This window comes from Argopecten irradians, chromosome 3 (assembly GCF_041381155.1).
Source record: "Argopecten irradians isolate NY chromosome 3, Ai_NY, whole genome shotgun sequence".
Classification (NCBI taxonomy): domain Eukaryota; kingdom Metazoa; phylum Mollusca; class Bivalvia; order Pectinida; family Pectinidae; genus Argopecten; species Argopecten irradians.
Window position 1 is genome coordinate 1,363,715 of NC_091136.1, and position 23,596 is coordinate 1,387,310.

The 23,596-nt window shown below is 38.9% G+C and overlaps 1 pseudogene; it reads right to left on the reverse strand.

Moving 5' to 3' along the window:
* The window catches only part of LOC138317245 (L-asparaginase-like), a 34,458-nt pseudogene extending 11,111 nt beyond the window's left edge, over positions 1-23,347 (reverse strand).
* Positions 23,348-23,596: the final 249 nt, after the last annotated feature.

Here is a 23,596-nt window from a genome sequence, read left to right on the forward strand (position 1 = left end):
CGGTAGAACTTGAGAAGAAGTTCAAAATGTGTTTTCAAAGATGGCGGCTTTGGCGGCCATCTTGGATTTCGGATCGACCCGAAAAATAACAACACTTTGTCGGGACCATGTCAGGATCATTTCATGCAAGTTTCAGCCAAATCGAAACGGTAGAACTTGAGAAGAAGTTCAAAATGTGTTTTCAAGATGGCGGCTTTGGCGGCCATCTTGGATTTCGGATCGACCCGAAAAATAACAACACTTTGTCGGGACCATGTCAGGATCATTTCATGCAAGTTTCAGCCAAATCGAAACGGTAGAACTTGAGAAGAAGTTCAAAATGTGTTTTCAAGATGGCGGCTTTGGCGGCCATCTTGGATTTCGGATCGACCGAAAAAATAACAACACTTTGTCGGGACCATGTCAGGATCATTTCATGCAAGTTTCAGCCAAATCGAACGGTAGAACTTGAGAAGAAGTTCAAAATGTGTTTTCAAGATGGCGGCTTTGGCGGCCATCTTGGATTTCGGATCGACCCGAAAAATAACAACACTTTGTCAGGACCATGTCAGGATCATTTCATGCAAGTTTCAGCCAAATCGAACACGGTAGAACTTGAGAAGAAGTTCAAAATGTGTTTTAAAGATGGCGGCTTTGGCGGCCATCTTGGATTTCGGATCGACCCGAAAAATAACAACACTTTGTCGGGACCATGTCAGGATCATTTCATGCAAGTTTCAGCCAAATCGCAACGGTAGAACTTGAGAAGAAGTTCAAAAATGTGTTTTCAAGATGGCGGCTTTGGCGGCCATCTTGGATTTCGGATCGACCCGAAAAATAACAACACTTTGTCGGGACCATGTCAGGATCATTTCATGCAAGTTTCAGCCAAATCGAACAGGTAGAACTTGAGAAGAAGTTCAAAATGTGTTTTCAAGATGGCGGCTTTGGCGGCCATCTTGGATTTCGGATCGACCCGAAAAATAACAACACTTTGTCGGGACCATGTCAGGATCATTTCATGCAAGTTTCAGCCAAATCCGAAACGGTAGAACTTGAGAAGAAGTTCAAAATGTGTTTTCAAGATGGCGGCTTTGGCGGCCATCTTGGATTTCGGATCGACCGAAAAATAACAACACTTTGTCGGGACCATGTCAGGATCATTTCATGCAAGTTTCAGCCAAATCGAACCGGTAGAACTTGAGAAGAAGTTCAAAATGTGTTTTCAAGATGGCGGCTTTGGCGGCCATCTTGGATTTCGGATCGACCCGAAAAATAACAACACTTTGTCGGGACCATGTCAGGATCATTTCATGCAAGTTTCAGCCAAATCGAACTGGTAGAACTTGAGAAGAAGTTCAAAATGTGTTTTCAAGATGGCGGCTTTGGCGGCCATCTTGGATTTCGGATCGACCCGAAAAATAACAACACTTTGTCGGGACCATGTCAGGATCATTTCATGCAAGTTTCAGCCAAATCGAACCGGTAGAACTTGAGAAGAAGTTCAAAATGTGTTTTCAAGATGGCGGCTTTGGCAGCCATCTTGGATTTCGGATCGACCCGAAAAATAACAACACTTTGTCGGGACCATGTCAGGATCATTTCATGCAAGTTTCAGCCAAATCGAACGGTAGAACTTGAGAAGAAGTTCAAAATGTGTTTTAAAGATGGCGGCTTTGGCGGCCATCTTGGATTTCGGATCGACCCGAAAAATAACAACACTTTGTCGGGACCATGTCAGGATCATTTCATGCAAGTTTCAGCCAAATCGAACTGGTAGAACTTGAGAAGAAGTTCAAAATGTGTTTTCAAGATGGCGGCTTTGGCGGCCATCTTGGATTTCGGATCGACCCGAAAAATAACAACACTTTGTCGGGACCATGTCAGGATCATTTCATGCAAGTTTCAGCCAAATCGAAACGGTAGAACTTGAGAAGAAGTTCAAAATGTGTTTTAAAGATGGCGGCTTTGGCGGCCATCTTGGATTTTGAAATGACGCGAAAAATGACAACACTTTGTCGGGACCATGTCAGGATCATTTCATGCAAGTTTCAGCCAAATCGAACCGGTAGAACTTGAGAAGAAGTTCAAAAGTGTGTTTTCAAGATGGCGGCTTTGGCGGCCATCTTGGATTTCGGATCGACCGAAAAATAACAACACTTTGTCGGGACCATGTCAGGATCATTTCATGCAAGTTTCAGCCAAATCGAACCGGTAGAACTTGAGAAGAAGTTCAAAATGTGTTTTAAAGATGGCGGCTTTGGCGGCCATCTTGGATTTCGGATCGACCCGAAAAATAACAACACTTTGTCAGGACCATGTCAGGATCATTTCATGCAAGTTTCAGCTAAATCGCACTGGTAGAACTTGAGAAGAAGTTCAAAATGTGTTTTAAAGATGGCGGCTTTGGCGGCCATCTTAGATTACCGATCGACCCGAAAAATAACAACACTTTGTCGGGACCATGTCAGGATCATTTCATGCAAGTTTCAGCCAAATCGAAACGGTAGAACTTGAGAAGAAGTTCAAAATGTGTTTTCAAGATGGCGGCTTTGGCGGCCATCTTGGATTTCGGATCGACCCGAAAAATAACAACACTTTGTCGGGACCATGTCAGGATCATTTCATGCAAGTTTCAGCCAAATCGAAACGGTAGAACTTGAGAAGAAGTTCAAAATGTGTTTTATAGATGGCGGCTTTGGCGGCCATCTTGGATTTTGAAATGACGCGAAAAATGACAACACTTTGTCAGGACCATGTCAGGATCATTTCATGCAAGTTTCAGCCAAATCGAAACGGTAGAACTTGAGAAGAAGTTCAAAATGTGTTTTCAAGATGGCGGCTGTGGCGGCCATCTTGGATTTCGGATCGACCCGAAAAATAACAACACTTTGTCGGGACCATGTCAGGATCATTTCATGCAAGTTTCAGCCAAATCGAAACGGTAGAACTTGAGAAGAAGTTCAAAATGTGTTTTCAAGATGGCGGCTTTGGCGGCCATCTTGGATTTCGGATCGACCCGAAAAATAACAACACTTTGTCAGGACCATGTCAGGATCATTTCATGCAAGTTTCAGCCAAATCGCACTGGTAGAACTTGAGAAGAAGTTCAAAATGTGTTTTAAAGATGGCGGCTTTGGCGGCCATCTTGGATTACCGATCGACCCGAAAAATAACAACACTTTGTCGGGACCATGTCAGGATCATTTCATGCAAGTTTTCAGCCAAATGCACGGTAGAACTTGAGAAGAAGTTCAAAATGTGTTTTCAAGATGGCGGCTTTGGCGGCCATCTTGGATTTCGGATCGACCCGAAAAATAACAACACTTTGTCGGGACCATGTCAGGATCATTTCATGCAAGTTTCAGCCAAATCGAAACGGGTAGAACTTGAGAAGAAGTTCAAAATGTGTTTTAAGATGGCGGCTTTGGCGGCCATCTTGGATTTGGATCGACCCGAAAAATAACAACACTTTGTCGGGACCATGTCAGGATCATTTCATGCAAGTTTCAGCCAAATCGAACCGGTAGAACTTGAGAAGAAGTTCAAAATGTGTTTTTCAAGATGGCGGCTGTAGCGGCCATCTTGGATTTCGGATCGACCCGAAAAATAACAACACTTTGTCGGGACCATGTCAGGATCATTTCATGCAAGTTTCAGCCAAATCGAAACGGTAGAACTTGAGAAGAAGTTCAAAATGTGTTTTAAAGATGGCGGCTTTGGCGGCCATCTTGGATTTCGGATCGACCCGAAAAATAACAACACTTTGTCGGGACCATGTCAGGATCATTTCATGCAAGTTTCAGCCAAATCGAACTGGTAGAACTTGAGAAGAAGTTCAAAATGTGTTTTCAAGATGGCGGCTTTGGCGGCCATCTTGGATTTCGGATCGACCCGAAAAATAACAACACTTTGTCGGGACCATGTCAGGATCATTTCATGCAAGTTTCAGCCAAATCGAAATGGTAGAACTTGAGAAGAAGTTCAAAATGTGTTTTCAAGATGGCGGCTGTGGCGGCCATCATGGATTTCAGATCGACGCGAAAAATAGCAACACTTTGTCGGGACCATGTCAGGATCATTTCATGCAAGTTTCAGCCAAATCGAAACGGTAGAACTTGAGAAGAAGTTCAAAATGTGTTTTCAAGATGGCGGCTTTGGCGGCCATCTTGGATTTCGGATCGACCCGAAAAATAACAACACTTTGTCAGGACCATGTCAGGATCATTTCATGCAAGTTTCAGCTAAATCGCACTGGTAGAACTTGAGAAGAAGTTCAAAATGTGTTTTAAAGATGGCGGCTTTGGCGGCCATCTTAGATTACCGATCGACCCGAAAAATAACAACACTTTGTCGGGACCATGTCAGGATCATTTCATGCAAGTTTCAGCCAAACTGCACCGGTAGAACTTGAGAAGAAGTTCAAAATGTGTTTTCAAGATGGCGGCTTTGGCGGCCATCTTGGATTTCGGATCGACCCGAAAAATAACAACACTTTGTCGGGACCATGTCAGGATCATTTCATGCAAGTTTCAGCCAAATCGAAACGGTAGAACTTGAGAAGAAGTTCAAAATGTGTTTTATAGATGGCGGCTTTGGCGGCCATCTTGGATTTTGAAATGACGCGAAAAATGACAACACTTTGTCAGGACCATGTCAGGATCATTTCATGCAAGTTTCAGCCAAATCGCACCGGTAGAACTTGAGAAGAAGTTCAAAATGTGTTTTCAAGATGGCGGCTGTGGCGGCCATCTTGGATTTCGGATCGACCCGAAAAATAACAACACTTTGTCAGGACCATGTCAGGATCATTTCATACAAGTTTCAGCCAAATCCAACCGGTAGAACTTGAGAAGAAGTTCAAAATGTGTTTTAAAGATGGCGGCTGTGGCGGCCATCATGGATTTCAGATCGACCCGAAAAATAACAACACTTTGTCGGGACCATGTCAGGATCATTTCATGCAAGTTTCAGCCAAATCGCACCGGTAGAACTTGAGAAGAAGTTCAAAATGTGTTTTCAACATGGCGGCTTTGGCTGCCATCTTGGATTTCGGATCGACGCGAAAATAACAACACTTTGTCAGGACCATGTCAGGATCATTTCATGCAAGTTTCAGCTAAATCGCACTGGTAGAACTTGAGAAGAAGTTCAAAATGTGTTTTCAAGATGGCGGCTTTGGCGGCCATCTTAGATTACCGATCGACCCGAAAAATAACAACACTTTGTTGGGACCATGTCAGGATCATTTAATGCAAGTTTCAGCCAAACTGCACCGGTAGAACTTGAGAAGAAGTTCAAAATGTGTTTTCAAGATGGCGGCTGTGGCGGCCATCTTGAATTTCGGACGACCCGAAAAATAACAACACTTTGTCGGGACCCTTTGGGTCAGATGACCTAAAAATGCCCTTGTCACTAAAATTAAAACATCATTGATTGTCATTTTTCTTCGTTTGAGGCTTCAAATTCAATAACCTTGAATTTGGTCTCATTCCATTTTCTCAAATACGTAAGTGTCCTGGACACTGATTCAGTCTTACACAGAATCAGAACAAACCCGAGTATTGGGCTAAAGATCATCATTTGAGTTGAGGGGGGGGGGGTGTGTCTAGTGCTAAATTGTCAGATGCTATAATCACTTGATTTCAAAGCCGATAAATCAATAAACTCACTGAAAAAGTACAATGAGGTACAAATTCATCTTGCCTATCTTATATGGTGAAGAATATAATTTCCATTTGACAAAAGACATACAAACAAATGTATGATTGCTGTTGAAAACATTCAGAATAGGTTTAATTGTTGATAATTGTAATGGAATTTAAAACTGTAATATTAATTATCATGGGGTTGATGTTTTTTTCCATTTTGGTGAGGGGATATAACTACAAGAGAAATACTGTCATCTAACAAAATCTTTTTTTCAATCCTTGTCCACATAAGTTACACACATTGAATTATTATAGTTCATTGAAATTCAACACCAACAAGAGATCCAAGCGACTACAACCTTTCCAATTTATATATCAGTTAATGGGAATAATCTATATGCACCATGTGATACCCGATAACATTTGTGCGGGACTATTGTTTCTATTGGTGATGGAATGATGTCAAAAGATGATATCCCGTGCTCATGTCATTTCAACGGGAAGATTACAAATATTTATGTTCCATCAGTACTGGAGATACTAGTCTCGTACAAACATTATCGCGTATCACGTGGTATGTTAATTATTCCCATTGAATTAGGAATCTTTTTCTCTCCTTTTCCGTATGTACGTTATAAAGCACTATTGTTACCTGCAGAGCTCCATGGCAATGCGTATAGGATGCATGGTAAGATGGGCACCCGTACGAACCAGCAGCGTAATGATCTGATGGTGTTTACTGATGATGGCGTCATTTAGAGGTGTGTGTTCGTGCTGGTCCTTGGTATGTATTGTCGCCCCATGATGAAGGAGGTACTGCACCACAGGCAGATGTCCTTCACGAGCAGCTACATGGAGTGCTGTTCGGCCATCTTGATTTCCAGCTGACAAATTGCCACCCTGATAAAAAATAAATAAATCACAGCATAGTAGGCTCTATTAATTACAACAGGTTACCTAGATATCTTATGATAAGGATCTAATGATTGAACCCTGAATTGTTTTGTTTCCTTCTATGTTTTTAAACTACCGATGACATAAACCAATATATCGTTATCAATTTTAGAGTTACAACTTTAAGCCACATTGATAGTAAAGAAAGGATCCCTTCAGTACTTTCTGATCAATAGCGATAACAAACTTCAACTGTCAAAATCACAGATGTCTGCAGGTTGGCCATCATGTTATCTGATCGTTCCGAAATGCAAACATACAAAATTTGAGAACACCTTCTGAGAAATATCAATAACAAGAATTGTTTACAGATAGATGGATGGTATAGAACAGAAGAACGATGGATCATAGTTACAAAACAATTTCATAAGCTCACCATCTGACAATTTTATTTTGTTTACAGATAGATGGATGGTATAGAACAGAAGAATGATGGATCATAGTTACATAAGCTCACCATCTGACAATTTTATTTTGTTTACAGATAGATGGATGGTATAGAACAGAAGAATGATGGATCATAGTTACATAAGCTCACCATCTGACAATTCTATTTTGTTTACAGATAGATGGATGGTATAGAACAGAAGAACGATGGATCATAGTTACATAAGCTCACCATCTGACAATTCTATTTTCTGTTACTATTGCAATTAAAACTTCCATCAATTTTTCATATAAATTTCCATTGAACTGTAAGTAGTACATATTCCTTTTTTCTCGGCCCTGCTTCCAAAGTTACAAAGGACTACTGTATGTAAGATTTGGGTTCTTTTTGGCCCCAAACCCATCATTTTTTTAAACTAACTATTAAGAAATAATTGAATTATTGCATTTGAACTATTCAGTACATCACTGATTTAATTGTAATAAAAGTTTGATAATATTGCACCTTTAAGTTGCCATGGTAACCATCCGAAATATGCATAAATTAAATGAATTTGAAAATTTTGTAATTTTTTGCCTATTTTATTTTACAGTTTTTGTCTTTGAAACAATAAAGCGCAATCTTGAACAAACTTAACATTTAATATGTAGATACTTCAGACACATCTTCAGAAGAAATATAAAGTCTGTTCAAAGATGAGCTTTATGGTATCTAGATGAACAAGAGGCCCATTGGCCTTAACGGTCATCTGACTATTAGTACAATACAACATAGTTGTTTAAAAATTTTAGCCTATTTGACCTCTGTGACCTTGATTGAAGGTCAAGGTAATTCATTTGAACAAACTTGGTAGCCCTTCATCCCAGCATGCTACATGCTCAATATCAGTACCCTGGGCCTTCTGGTTATTGAGAAGAAGTCATTTAAATATTTAAGTCTATTTGCTGCCCGTGACCTTAAATGAAGATCAAGGTCATTCATTTGAATAAACTTGATAGCCCTTTATCCAAGCATGCTACATGCCCAATATCAGTACCCTTGGCCTTCTAGTTCTTTAGAAGAGGTCATTTAAAGATTTTAGCCTTTTTGACCCCCATGACCTTGAATGAAGATCAAGGCCATTCATTTGAACAAATTTGATAGCCCTTCATCAAAGCATGTCAAAGGCCCAATTTCAGGCCTCTAGGCCTCTTAGTTATTCACAAGAAGTTGTTTAAAGGATTTTAGCCTATTTGACCCCTGTGACCTTGAATGAAGGTCAAGGTCATTCATTTGAACAAACTTGGTAGCCCTTCATCCCAGCATGCTACAGGCCCAATATCAGTACCATGTGCCTTCTCGGTCTTGAAAAGAAGTTGTTTAAAGATTTTAGCCTTTTTGACCCCCATGACCTTGAATGAAGATCAAGGCCATTCATTTGAACAAATTTGATAGCCCTTCATCAAAGCATGTCAAAGGCCCAATTTCAGGCCTCTAGGCCTCTTAGTTATTCACAAGAAGTTGTTTAAAGGATTTTAGCCTATTTGACCCCTGTGACCTTATATGAAGGTCAAGGTCCTTCATTCGAACAAACTTGGTAGCCCTTCATCCCAGCATGCTGTAGGCCCAATATGAGTATCCTCGGCCATTTAGTTCTTGAGAAGAAGTAATTCAAAGAATTTAGCCTATTTGACCCTCATGACCTTGAATGAAGATCAAGGTCATTCATTTGAACAAACTTGGTAGCCCTTCATCCCAGCATGCTACGGGCCAAATATCAGTACCCTGGGCCTTCTGGTTCTAGAGAAGTCATTTAAAGATTTTAGCCTATTTGACCCCCTTGACCTTGAATGAAGATCAAGGTCATTCATAGGAACAAACTTGGTAGCCCTTCATCCCAGCATGCCACAGGCCCAATATCAGGTCTCTAAACCTCTTCATTATTCAAAAGATGTTGTTTAAATGGTTACAGCCTATTTGACCCCTGTGACCTTGAATGAAGGTCAGTGTCATTTATTTGAACAAACTTGGTAGCCTTTCATCCCAGCATCCTACGGGCCCAATATCAGTACCCTGGGCCTTCTGGTTCTTGAGAAGAAGTCGTTTAAAGGATTTTAGACTATTTGACCCTCGTGACCTTGAATGCAGGTCAAGATCATTCATTTGAACAAACTTGGTAGCCCTTCATTCCAGCATGTCACAGGCCCAATATCATTACCCTGGGCCTTCTGGTTCTTGAGAAGAAGTCGTTTAAAGATTAGACTATTGGACCCTCCTGATTGAATTCAAGGTCCATTTCTTGGTGATCCAGCCTTGCCAAATGATCAGATCTGGTTTTGAGAAGAGGTAAAGATTTTTTATTTGAACCCTTGAAATGAAGATCAAGGTCATTTATTTGAACAACTTGGTAGCTTTTCATCCCAGCATGCCAGAGGCCTAATATCAGGTCTCTAGGCCTCTTAGTTATTCACAAGAAGTTGTTTAAAGGATTTTAGCCTATTTGACCCCTGTGACCTTGAATGAAGGTTAAGGTCATTTATTTGAACAAACTTGGTAGCCCTTCATCCCAGCATCCTACAGGCCAAATATCAGTACCCTGGTTCTCGAGAAGAAGTCGTTTAAAGATTTTCGCCTTATTGACCCCTGTGACCTTGAATAAAGGTCAAGGTCATTCATTTGAACAAACTTGGTAGCCCTCCATCCCAGCAACCTACAGGCCAAATATGAGTACCCTTGGCCTTCCGGTTATTGAGAAGAAGTTGTTTGAATGAAAAGTTTACGCACGGCGCACGGCACACAGTGCATGATGACAATAGGTCATCCTGACCCTTCGGGTCAGATGACCTAAAAACTGACTAAATTTGCACATTTTCACTGATAATTTTTGCATACTTAGGATAGTTACCATAGCAATAACAGCTACAATGATACATAAGTATCATATCTATTTTATCAAAGATGTAGTGACTATTTGATAATTAAATTACTAATTAACAAGTTTGAAAATTGATGGATTTGGGGACAAAAAGCGCCCAAACCATATAAGTCCTTTCCCATGTAATTAGATTTGCCAATCATTAGTTTACATCTCAGGTTAATACTTCGACCTGCTGTTGTGAGAGACTTATATACATACGGTGGATCGTAGTCTCTTCAGTGCTTCGATGTCATTGCTCTTTGCAGCAGCACACATGAGGTTAGGATACAGAGCGTCGCGTAATTTCAAATTTTCTTCCTTCGTGCTAATACTGAGAGCCTTAGCTACACAGTCAATGAGTTCAAAGTCCAACAAGGAAATATCCTCAATGTGTATGGACCGTACTTCTCCTCGGAGATTTCTCTTCATCATCTGAAATAAAGATTAAATAAAAATTCAAGCTAATGGCTTCTGTATCTGGATTTTCATAAAAAAAAATATACAAAACACCTCCATGTGTTATACATAAGCCTAATACATCCTTTATACTCCAGGGGTATTATCACTGCTATTATATCCACACCTGGACTATCTCACAGTAAAACTGGCGGCAGTTTAGAAGAAAATAACTGACCAGTCACAGGCCTGCATTGACTTCCTTTGGAGAGCGACTCCCAACTTCAAAACAACACAGTCAACCATAGGGTACCGTTATCCAATTCCTTCGAAGTACATTAAATGATCAAATTACATGTGTCGTCTGTGACCTCCAGTTTTACTATGAGATTATCCAGAGGTGAATATATATTATATAGTTACTCCTGGAGTATCGAGGATGAACCTAATATTGTTACACATTTGATTGAGTCATGTCAAACATTAAAAGGAAGCACCATCGATGTTGTGTTCAAACCCTGTTGCTTACCTTAGCCTTAGTTTCTATTGTCCAGTTGGATTTACTGAGAAACGTAGGAGAGCTTGGTTAGAGCAGCTTCAGCAGTCATATCACCGCCCGGTATCACACCTTTATCATACAACGCCTGTAAAAACAAATAGTCGAAGAAGTCCTGGGGGAATCAAAGATAGTCCTGTAATGGACATCCTGTTTACTGATTGGTCACAACATGCAACTGGCACATCTAGAGCTCAAGAAAAGGAAGCTACATAAGTAAGAAACCTTCAGTACTTTCTGGAAAATAGCAAAATATTTGTTATTTTATGATTTTTTATTTTTGAATCATTTTCCATTGTACCAATCAGTGGCGTAGGAAGATGAAACGTAATGGGGGGGGCAAAGGTCCCCAATATTTTGTAACACCCCCCCCCCCTAAAAGGAAATTAAAGAATACGCAAATTGGCCAAATTAGCATTTGAAAATTGAAATTTTGGTGTTTTAGGGGTCTGAAGGTGACCCCCGGGGAAAAATATTGTAATTTAGAATGGCTGAAATGAGTTTTACAATGTATTTTGATGATTTTGCGAGTGCCCGAAAGCGCGAGATTTTGGTGTTTGGGGGGGCCAAGGCCTCCCCCGGGAAAAATATTATGATTTAGAATAGCTTAAATGAGTTTTGATGAATTTGCAAGCGCCTGAAAAGCGCGAGATTTTGGAGTTTGGGGGGTCCGGGGATCACCCACAGAAAAAAATTTCGATTTAGAATGGCTTAGATGAGTTTTACGATGCATTTCAATGAATTTGCGAGCGCCCAAAGGCGCGAGAATTTGGTGTTATGGGGTCCGGGGGTCTCCCCGGGAAAAAAATTACGATTTAGAATGACTGAGATGAGTTTTACGATGTATTTTAATGATTATAAAGCGTTCTAAACATGGTAGTTTTTCGATTTAAAGCTACCTGCATTTAGAAATGATAATTGTGTCGTCATAACATTATGCAACCCTACTCGATCTGAATACACCGGCTTCACACCATCGACACATTGTTGTGTAACATAAACAAGAGGCCCATGGGCCTTAACGGTCATCTGACTCATGACATAAAACAACAAAGTCACAGTATCTATTAGAGGTTAACAATTAATATAAACAATACAAGGAACTCCTTAGTTGAATATGTAAGTTTCTGAAATAGGTAAATGTCATTTGTTGAACAAACTTGGTAGCCCTTCATCCATATATGGTTGTAACGAATTCAAGGATTAATATAAGGAGTCGTCAGATTTTAAAGCCAAATTTCAGCAAAGCTCCCATTTTGGACCTCCGCCGTACTATCCCCATGGGTCTAAGCTCGGTCCTTTATAAAATATGATTGTCCTCACCTAAAGTTCCCCCTTCTGAATCAATTAAAACCCCTATAGACCAATTTTCATTGAGATCGGAGACTGAAACCTGAAAACAGGAAGTGGGCCAGTGGCCATCTTGGAATACCAAAATCTTTATGAAAATGTTTTCATGTTGTTCGGCATCAATTAAAACCCCTATAGACCAATTTTCATTGAGATCGGAGGTTGAAACCTTAAAACAGGAAGTGGGCCAGCGGCCATCTTGGAATACCAAAAATCTTTACGAAAATGTTGTATGTTGTTCGGCATCAATTAAACCCCTATAAAATCATTGAGATCGGAGACCGAAACCTGAAAACAGGAATTGGGCCAGCTAAAATTAAGAAAATTTGTCCTTTTGGGGCCCCACCCCTCAGCCCCTAGGGGTCAAACCAGACTCATTTATATAAGATATGATTGTCCTTCCCCAATGATGTTTCACACCAAATATGGATGAAATTCATCCAAGGATGAAGGAGGAGTAGGATTTTAAAGCTAAAATTAAGAAAATTTGCCCTTTTAAGGCCCTACCCCTCAGCCCCTAGGGGTCGGACCATGCTCATTTATATAATATATGATTGTCCATCCATAATGATGTTTCAAACCAAATATGGATGAAATCCATCCAAGGATGAAGGAGGAGTAGGATTTTAAAACTAAAATTAAGAAAATTTGCACTTTTGGGGCCCCACCCCTCAGCCCCTAGGGGTCGGACCAGGCTCATTTATATAATATATGATTGCCCATCCCAAATGATGTTTCACACTAAATATGGATGAAATCCATCCAAGGATGAGGAAGGAGTAGGATTTTAAAGCTAAAATTAAGAAAATTTGCCCTTTTGGGGCCCCACCCCTCAGCCCCTAGGAGTCGGACAAAGCTCATTTATATAAAATATGATTGTCCTTCCCCAATGATGTTTCACAACAAATATAGATGAAATCCATCCAAGGATGAGGAAGGAGTAGGATTTAAAATCTAAAATTAAGAAAATTTGCCCATTTGGGGCCCCACCCCTCAGCCCCTAGGAGTCGGACCAAGCTCATTTATATAAAATATGATTGTCCTTCCCCAATGATGTTTCACACCAAATATAGATGAAATCCATCCAAGGATGAACAAGGAGTAGGATTTTAAAGCTAAAATTAAGAAAATTTGCCCTTTTGGGGCCCCACCCCTCAGCCCCTAGGAGTTGGACCAAGCTCATTTATATAAGATATGATTGTCCTTCCCCAATGATGTTTCACACCAAATATAGATGAAATCCATCCAAGGATGAGGAAGGAGTAGGATTTTAAAGCTAAAATTAAGAAAATTTGCCCTTTTGGGGCCCCACCCCTCAGCCCCTAGGGGTCGAACCAGGCTCATTTATATAAAATATGATTGTCCTTCCCCAATGATGTTTCACACCAAATATGGATGAAATTCATCCAAGGATGAAGGAGGAGTAGGATTTTAAAGCTAAAATTAAGAAAATTTGCCCTTTTAAGGCCCTACCCCTCAGCCCCTAGGGGTCGGACCATGCTCATTTATATAATATATGATTGTCCATCCATAATGATGTTTCAAACCAAATATGGATGAAATCCAACCAAGGATGAAGGAGGAGTAGGATTTTAAAACTAAAATTAAGAAAATTTGCCCTTTTGGGGCCCCACCCCTCAGCCCCTAGGGGTCGGACCAGGCTCATTTATATAATATATGATTGCCCATCCCAAATGATGTTTCACACTAAATATGGATGAAATCCATCCAAGGATGAGGAAGGAGTAGGATTTTAAAGCTAAAATTAAGAAAATTTGCCCTTTTGGGGCCCCACCCCTCAGCCCCTAGGAGTCGGACAAAGCTCATTTATACAAAATATGATTGTCCTTCCCCAATGATGTTTCACAACAAATATAGATGAAATCCATCCAAGGATGAAGAAGGAGTAGGATTTTAAATCTAAAATTAAGAAAATTTGCCCTTTTGGGGCCCCACCCCTCAGCCCCTAGGAGTCGGACAAGCTCAATTTATATAAATATATGATTGTCCTTCCCCAATGATGTTTCACACCAAATATAGATGAAATCCATCCAAGGATGAACAAGGAGTAGGATTTTAAAGCTAAAATTAAGAAAATTTGCCCTTTTGGGGCCCCCACCCCTCAGCCCCTAGGGGTCGGAACAGGCTCATTTATATAAATATATGATTGTCCATCCCCAATGATGTTTCACACTAAATATGGATGAAATCCATCCAAGGATGAGGAAGGAGTAGGATTTTAAAGCTAAAATTAAGAAAATTTGCCCTTTTGGGGCCCCACCCCTCAGCCCCTAGGAGTCGGACAAAGCTCATTTATATAAAATATGATTGTCCTGCCCAATGATGTTTCACAACAAATATAGATGAAATCCATCCAGGATGAGGAAGGAGTAGGATTTTAAAATCTAAAATTAAGAAAATTTCCCATTTGTGGCCCCACCCCTCAGCCCCTATGAGTCGACCAAAGCTCATTTATATAAAATATGATGTCCTTCCCCAATTGATGTTTCACACCAAATATAGATGAAATCCATCCAAGGATGAACAAGGAGTAGGATTTTTAAAGCTAAATTAAGAAAATTTGCCCTTTTGGGGCCCCACCCCTCAGCCCCTAGGAGTTGTACCAAGCTCATTTATATGAAGATATGATTGTCCTTCAAATCCCAAATGATGTTTCACTCACCAAATATAGATGAAATCCATCCAAGTGATGAGGAAGGAGTAGGATTTTAAAGCTAAAATTAAGAAAATTTGCCCTTTTGGGGCCCCACCCCTCAGCCCCTAGGGGTCGAACCAGGCTCATTTATATGAAAATATGATTGTCCTACCTCCCCAATGAGTGTTTCACACCAAATATGGATGAAATATCATCCCCAATGAAGAAGGAAGTGAGTAGGATTTTAAAGCTAAAATTAAGAAAATTTGCCCTTTTAAAGGCCATACCCCTCAGCCCCTAAGGGGTCGGACCATGCTCATTTATATAATATGATGTAATTGTCCATCCATAATGATGTTTCAAACCAAATATGGATGAAATCCAACCAAGGATGAAGGAGGAGTAGGATTTTAAAACTAAAATTAAGAAAATTTGCCCTTTTTGGGGCCCCACCCATCAGCCCCTAGGGGTCGGACCAGGCTCATTTATATAATATATGATTGCCCATCCCCAAATGATGTTTAGAACACACTAAATATGGATGAAATCCATCCAAGGATGAGGAAGGAGTGAGGATTTTAAAGCTAAAATTAAGAAAATTTGCCCTTTTGGGGCCCCCCCCCTCAGCCCCTAGGAGTCGGACAAAGCTCATTTATAACAAAATATGATTGTCCCTTCCCCAATGATGTTTCACAACAAATATAGATGAAATCCATCCAAGGATGAGGAAGGAGTAGAAATTTAAAATCTAAAATTAAGAAAATTTGCCCATTTTGGGGCCCCACCCCAGCATCCCCCTAGGAGTCGGCACCAAGCTCATTTAAACTAAAAATATGATTGTGTCCTTCCCCAATGATGTTTCACACATCACACCAAATATAGATGAAATCCATCCAAGGACGAACAAGGAGTAGGATTTTAAAGCTAAAAATTAAGAAAATTTGCCCTTTTTGGGGCCCACCCCTCAGCCCCTAGGAGTTGGACCAATCCTCATTTATATAGAGATATGATTGTCCTTCCCCCAATGATGTTTTCACACCAAATATAGATGAAAATCCATCCAAGGATGAGGAAGGAAGTAGGATTTTAAAGCTAAAATTAAGAAAAATTTGCCCTTTTGGGGCTCCCACCCCTCAGCCCCTAGGGGTCGAACCATGCTCATTTATAAAAAATGTATCTTGATTGTCGGTCCTCAATGATGTTTCACACACTAAATTATGGATGAAATCCATCCAAGGATTAAGGAGGAGTAGGCTTTTGTATAAATAGTCTTACGCACGACGCACGACTACGGACGGCGCACGGCGTACGGCGCAAACACGGCGCACTGACGACGGACGAAACACGATGACAATAGGTGAAGGAAAAGGGATAAGGGGGGGGGGGGGGTTTAATAAAAAGATTAAAAAAAAAAAAAGGGGGGGGTCATCCTGACCTTCTTCTCGGTCAGATGACCTAAAAATGAATAATTTTTTCTAGTTAAGACAAAATGATCTTTTAAGTGACATTTTTTAAATAGTACACAGAATCCCTTGATGGACATTTAGTCTATTTTGTGTGGTATTGAATTTTTACTATTTAAGGTTTGACATTATGTGCTTGAACGTTTTAGGAAATGCGCTGTGCAGCGGAAAATTTTCCAGAATGAAGTACGAAAAAAAATGTACAGGAGGACCCTTTTTTTTCTTTCTAATTAAGCATTTTTATGAAAAATTTCAGTCGGCGGGGGTGGGGGGGGCAGATTTTTCCCCACCTGCCCCCCGCGCTTCCTACGCCCTGCCAATGCAAGCAAGTACAAACAAATACAGGAACAGTTTAAATAATAACCATAACATGGACTTTAGCAGTGACAATTGAGTTCGTGATACAGAATGAAAACAGAGACATATAAATACTACAAATTGGCCCATCGGGCCCTTGAAATCAGTCAGTGATTTTAAATAAATTAGACATTTTAATCTATGAAGAGTATCTGTTTTCCATCAAATCTATGGATTCAAAAGAAGATTTTGAAAATTTTAGTCATTTTTGGCCACATTTGACCCCGCCCTACTGGTCCCTGGGGGTCAGCGAGGACCAATATGGATATGGTAAAATGCTATATCTCAGAGAAATATTTCTAACCAAGTTTGACTCATTTCCTATGAAAATTCTGCAAATAATGCTAGTAAAAGTTTTTTTCCTATATAGAATATTGTAAATTTGATCCCGTTCCCAGTGGAAATTCTAAGATCCCAGGGCTATGAAATTCATAATTTTTGTAAAAAGGGCCTTAACCTAAGACCTTTAAAACTATGAAAAGTTTCTGGTTCCATCAAATCTGTGAATTCAGAAAAAGATTTTTGAAATTTTAGCCCTTTTGGCCCCGCCCCTCTGGCCCCAAGGGGGTCAGTCAGGACCAATATGGATATGATGTTAAAATACTATCTCAGGCTAATAATTCTAACAAAGTTTGACTCATTTCCTATCAAAATTGAGCAAATAATGTTCATAAATGTGTTTTCATATATAAAATATAGTAGACTTGAACCCCTCCCAAGGGGGAAACGTGAGACCCAAGGGTTATATAATTCACAATTTTTGTACCTTTCTATCTATGAAGAGTATTTGATTCTATCATTTCTGGAATATTCAAAAGATTTTTTGAAGTTTTAGCATATTTGACCCCTTTTGGCCCCACCCCTCAGGCCCCTAGGGTCAGTCCCTGGAAAAATTATTGATAGAATTCAATGGCCAATTATACTGATAATTCTGACAACATTAGACTTATTTACTATAACAAATGACCAAATAATATTTAACAAGAGATCCCAGAGGGATCTTGGCGCCCACCATAGAATGATCTATGTCTGACAATGGAAAGAAGGATCTTTTCCCTGCTTTTCAAACTTTTTCAAATATACAACATATGATATTTAAGACAAATCGCTTTATTGTTCTCTGAGAATCAGCGGTGAAATCCAAGATGGCGACAGGTTGGCCATCATGTTGACCAATCAGTCCCAAAGGTACTATGCACAACTAAAGCCCAAGGGGAAACTATGCATGAAATATGAGAGATATCCCTTCAGTAATTGCAGACAAATAGCGATAACTATCCAAATACAAGATGGCTGCCTGAGTACTTTCTGAGAAATAGCGGTAACAAACTTTAACTATCAAAATCCAAGATGGCCGCCGGTCGGCTATCTTGTTGACCGATCTTTCTCTTTCTCAAAATGTGAAATATGCACATCTTGTAGTCCTAGGGGATCCTACATATGAAAATTTGATTAAGATCCCTTCAGTACTTCTGAGAAATAGCGTGTAACAATCTTTAATTATCAAATCCAAGATGTGCCGGCCAGGTCACGCCCTCTTGTTGATCGATCGTTTCCAAAAATGCAATATGCACAACAAGGGTCCCTAGGGGAACCTACATACAAAATTATGAGAAATGATTGCTTCAGTACTTTCTTGAGAAATAGAGCGGTAACAAACTTTAACAATCAAAATCCAAGAAGGCCACGTCGGTCGGTCCATCTTGTGGAGCGATCGTCCCAAAATGCAATATGCAAAACTCAGGGTCCTAGGGGAACCTACAAACTGAAATTATAGAGCAATAGATAACGACTGTCAGTACATTTGCTACTGATAAATAGCGGTAACAAATCTTTTAACTAAGCAAAATCCGTAGAAGTCGCTGGGCGCGAGCAATATGGAGAGTTCAGAGTCGATTCATTGCTTAGAGCGATCCGTCGGGAGTCCTCGCAAAAATGCATATAATTCACAACTAGGGACCTAACAGGGGAGAACCTACATATGAAATATTAGAGGAAATGAAATTCCCTCCGAACATTTCTGAGAAATAGCAGGTAGTCCAACTATAAACTCAACAAAATTCCAAGTATGGCTGCTAGAGTCTGTTCTGATGTAAGTGGCCATCTTGTTGAGCAGTAGGATTCTGCAGGATCGCCCACATAATAGCAATATGCACAGACAACAGTGCAACCATAGGTTGTATATCTGCGTCACTCCATATGAAACTATTGTAGCACGAATAACCATTCAAGTACTTACTTCTAGAATAACATATAAGCGTTAACACACCGCTTTTAAACTATACCCAAATCCCCGATGGGACTCCGCCATGGTTGATCGTATGCGGGTCGCCGAAAAGCTGCAATAGTGTCAACAACAATGGACCCTATGGGAAACCAACATATAAAATTTTGAATGAATGATCCCTTATAGTAAACTTTCAGAGAAATAGCGTAAACAAAGAAATTGGTTAACTGTGACGGACTGGACGTACGGACGGCCGTGAAGGACGGTAACGGACGGACGGAATGACTGACCGGATGGACGGACGTGATCGACGGAACCACGGACGAAATTGATAATTGAATAGGCCCACCAACTGATGATGGTGGGACTAAAAATGTGTTTCTACTATAAAAACTATAGTAAACTAGATGACACCCTATCTCTAGGGGAAAATCGGGAAAACCTAAGAGGTCATATAATCAACGATTTTTGTAAAGGAACTTAAGACCTTTCCATCTAATGTAGAGTATTTGATTCTATCATTTCTGGAATTTCAGACGAAGATTTTTTGAAGTTTTAGCCTATTTGACCCCTAGGGCCCCTAGAGGGCTGGGTCCATATAAGTCAGTTTTTGGTTGACATTTGGCCTTAGAAGGTTTGTGCAAAATTTCAACAAAATCATTTCTTTTTTAAAATAAAGTTGGAAGACGATAATCTATGTTCATTCTGTAGTAGAGAAGAAGAATCATTGGAACACATCCTCTTCAACTGCTATTTCTCTAATGAACTTATACAGGAATTTAATGCATGGTACTGTGAAAAGTGATGAAGTTGAACATTTTTTAATTTTAAGTGAATCTGATGTCATATTTGGAAATGCTAATTTTAAAAACCAGACTAAACCACTTTTTGTTACTGATAAAATACCATATTTATACACGCAAATGTAAAAACCTACTTCCTCTCTTTCAGTTATGTAAATTGTCATTCACAGAAGTCATCAAATTAGAAAAGTACATTTTCTAAAAAGCAACAGACTGAGCAAGTTTTTCTGGAAAAATGGGGCCATTTGCTTTAATTTAAGTACCTATATATATAGCTAGTTTATGAATTATCCATGTCAGAGTGCTTTCCCCTTATGTTTGTAAATTAAAATTAATACCTGAATAACACTGTGCGCCTGTTATGTATGATAAAATGACTATGTTTTGATGATTTCTGAATAATTTTTTAACCTTCTTCAATATTAGTGGAATGATATGAATCTGTATTTATGTCTAAGAACTGATATACATCTGTAATAAACAGTCATTTATATTATGTTATACTTGTGATATATACAAGATACAGTGCACATAATCGGCGCAAACATAATAATTTTTTCTTCTGTTATAATATATATATGCATGTTATCTGTACCAGAGAGGGTCTGAACCATCTACAATCAATCCAATTATAATTAATTTATATATAATTATATCAACCATGGCAATTATTGTTATTATTATTTTTTTTTTTTTTTTTTTATTTATTATTATTATTATAACTACTTATTTATGTATTTGTTTTTCATTTATGAATTTACTTATCTTATTTATTTATTAACCTATTTATTTTTATGAATTTATCATTCAGTTATTTTCATACTTATTCCTATTTTTTTTTGTTTATGTTTTTTGGTTTGTGTAAACATACATGTATGAAAGAATGATAGCGTGAAACAGATGGAGTGAGAGCCAGGATAAATGTTTTGTTGATGTTGAATATGTAAGTTATGTACTTGAGAATGAAAGGGTTGAGAGTTGTTTATGTGTTTAGGTGGGAATGAATGTGTGTGTGATGATTGAGAGCCCTCGTGTGTGGGGACATTTGTTTGTAAGGAGGCTGACCCCAGGGCCCCAACCCTGGCAGTTTCTATGATAGAATAGTCTGGCCAATAAATTTTTTTTTCCACCAAAAAAAAAAAAAAAAAAAAAAACAAATTTGGCTCAGCAGTTTTTTAAGAAGAAGTCTTAAAATGTAAATTGCTTATCGCTATACGACGGACAACGACGGACAAAAGGCAATTAGAACAGGTCACTTGAAACTTCGTCTCAGGTGGCCTAAAAACTACAAGAACAAAAAGCATTCCTTTCTTACCAGTTTGCATAATATTTACACACACATACTCACACATACCTGAGTTTACATTAATTCAATATTGCATACATCCAGAAACTTTCCATAGCCAGATTCATACAGACAAATAACATTTAAATAAGAGGAGAGGATAGGTTGGATAAGAAAAAGTTGTACAGGAGGATCGAGTCAAGATGTATATTATATAGGAAAATAAGCAAAATCATTGTCAAAATCCCATTGGTTCAAGTGTCAAAATCCCATTGGTTCAAGTGTCAAAATCCCATTGGTTCAAGTGTCAAAATCCCATTGGTTCAAGTGTCAAAATCCCATTGGTTCAAGTGTCAAAATCCCATTGGTTCAAGTGTCAAAATCCCCATTGGTTCAAGTGTCAAAATCCAATTGTTCAAGTGTCAAAATCCAATTGGTTCAAGTGTCAAAATCCCATTGGTTCAAGTGTCAAAATCCCATCGGTTCAAGTGTCAAAATCCCATTGGTTCCAGAATGCAATTGGCAACCAGCACGCCAAGTAAGCTACATATAAACTTTCAGAAACATATCACTTCAGGATTTTCTGAGAAATAGCAAAAATAAAATCAAAGATAGAAAACCTGTTGACCATCCTCTTTTTCGACTTTTTCCAAAAATACAATCGGCACCAACAGTAACCTTAAAATGAAATTTAAGAAAGATCCCTATGGTATCTCAGAGAAATATATTCAACAACTTCAATGGTCAAAATTTAAGATTGTCTCCCCTGGGCCATCTCGTTTTCAGATCAGAATGGAAATGCAATAGTAACAAATTTTGATAATCGCATTATTGAAATCAGTTTTAAAAAGAACCCTTCAGGACATTTTTAGAAATTTTGATAACAGGAATTGTTTTTTGTATAAATTGACAACAAAGGTTGGACAATGGATAACCGTTCAGGGAGGACAAATGAAAAGTGATTTTTAATGCATTCCTTTTTGACCATTAGATATCACATTTTGATTTCTCATCTATCATACAATATTTTTCTTAGTGAACATTTAATATAACAGGAAAGATGATATAAAGAAATTGTGCATGAAAAATACTAAAAGCCTTTTATACCTTCCCTGTAGCATAGGTAGCGTCCACCATTCCTCGTGTACATTGTGTGATGTTCACGATAATAACTCCAATATTGATGGCATCCTCAATGACCTTGAGAATCTCAGGGCGGTTATCTGGAGCATTACCAGCCCCGTAGGACTGCAGAACCACTCCTTGCATTGGTGGTTGAAGAAAAGACTTCACCTGAAGAAATAAAGTTAGTGTGAGTAATGTAAGTGGGCCTATTCATTAATTCAATAAGCAACATTCTTCCTTTGGCACATGACACACATACACCTCAACAGGATAAAACCATTGCATTGGAATATTGGTCCCGAGACTAAATCTAAAAGATTTATTGGTTATTCTGTCTATGCATTATACAGAGTTATCTGCCTTTGCGGGTAGATATTGTTGTGACGTCATGTGTTTGCGAGTGTTACATCATACTTTTTAGAGAAAACAACATAATCTGTGCACACAAAGTAATGACATGACAATCAATACCTGCCCACAAGGGAGATAACTCTAATTACAATATGCAAATAAGGAATAGGAGATAGAATCTGGATAAATGCTTTCTTTGATTTACCGTATTTTCCTGAGTATAAGCAGCGACTTTTTTCCCTGAAAATCGGGAGTGCGGCTTATACACCAGTGCGGCTTATCCGTGGACGAAAACCAAAAATCTGACAATGTTTTTTTGCATTATTACGTCGTGATTCACATGTTTTACTCGCCAGTTTTGTAAAGTTTTTCATTGAACAAATCGCTGTAAAAGTGTTTAAAAGATAAAATATGCAATGAAAATATATTTAAGATGAAAATAATTACGTATCAGATGCATGTTCATTCATAAAATTTTTAATTCAAGGAAATCCGCCGACTGAAACGTGTTTGTTTACAATCACACCACAATGGCGGTTTAGTAAAGTTATACACCGAAAAAATCACTGTAAACGTGTTTAAACGATATCATATGTGATGAAAATATAATAAAGATAAAAAGTAATAACGTACCCGATACATGTTCAATTGTAAAATTGTTTAATTCACGGAAAATCGGCCGACTGAAGCATGGTTGTTTACAGTCACAACACAATGGCGGACTGATTTCGTTATCAATTTGCTGCAGGATTGTTACCAAGAAAGATACAATGTAAGCGATGTTAAGCAATCTTACCAGCTGTACCGAAATGCCAGGGAAGAGCCGTAACAGACCGACATTCTGACACATCTCACAGTGTACACGGAACTTCTCAGTCGTACCACTCCGAAACACAAGGGACCAGTCAACTAGAAAAGGTGAATAGGAAATAACACGGTCATATCAATTTGATGTCCAGATTACTAATGTAAATGCACCATTTTAATCCAGTCTTGATATTTTGACATTTTAAAATAAACTAGGTAAAATAGACCAGAAACATTGACAGAATATCCAAAGGGGTTTGGTCAATCCATATATAAATACTTTAAATTAAAGGTAGGTTTCCCACAACCAAATAAATATTTTTTTGTTATATCCGATAAACAGAAGAAAATT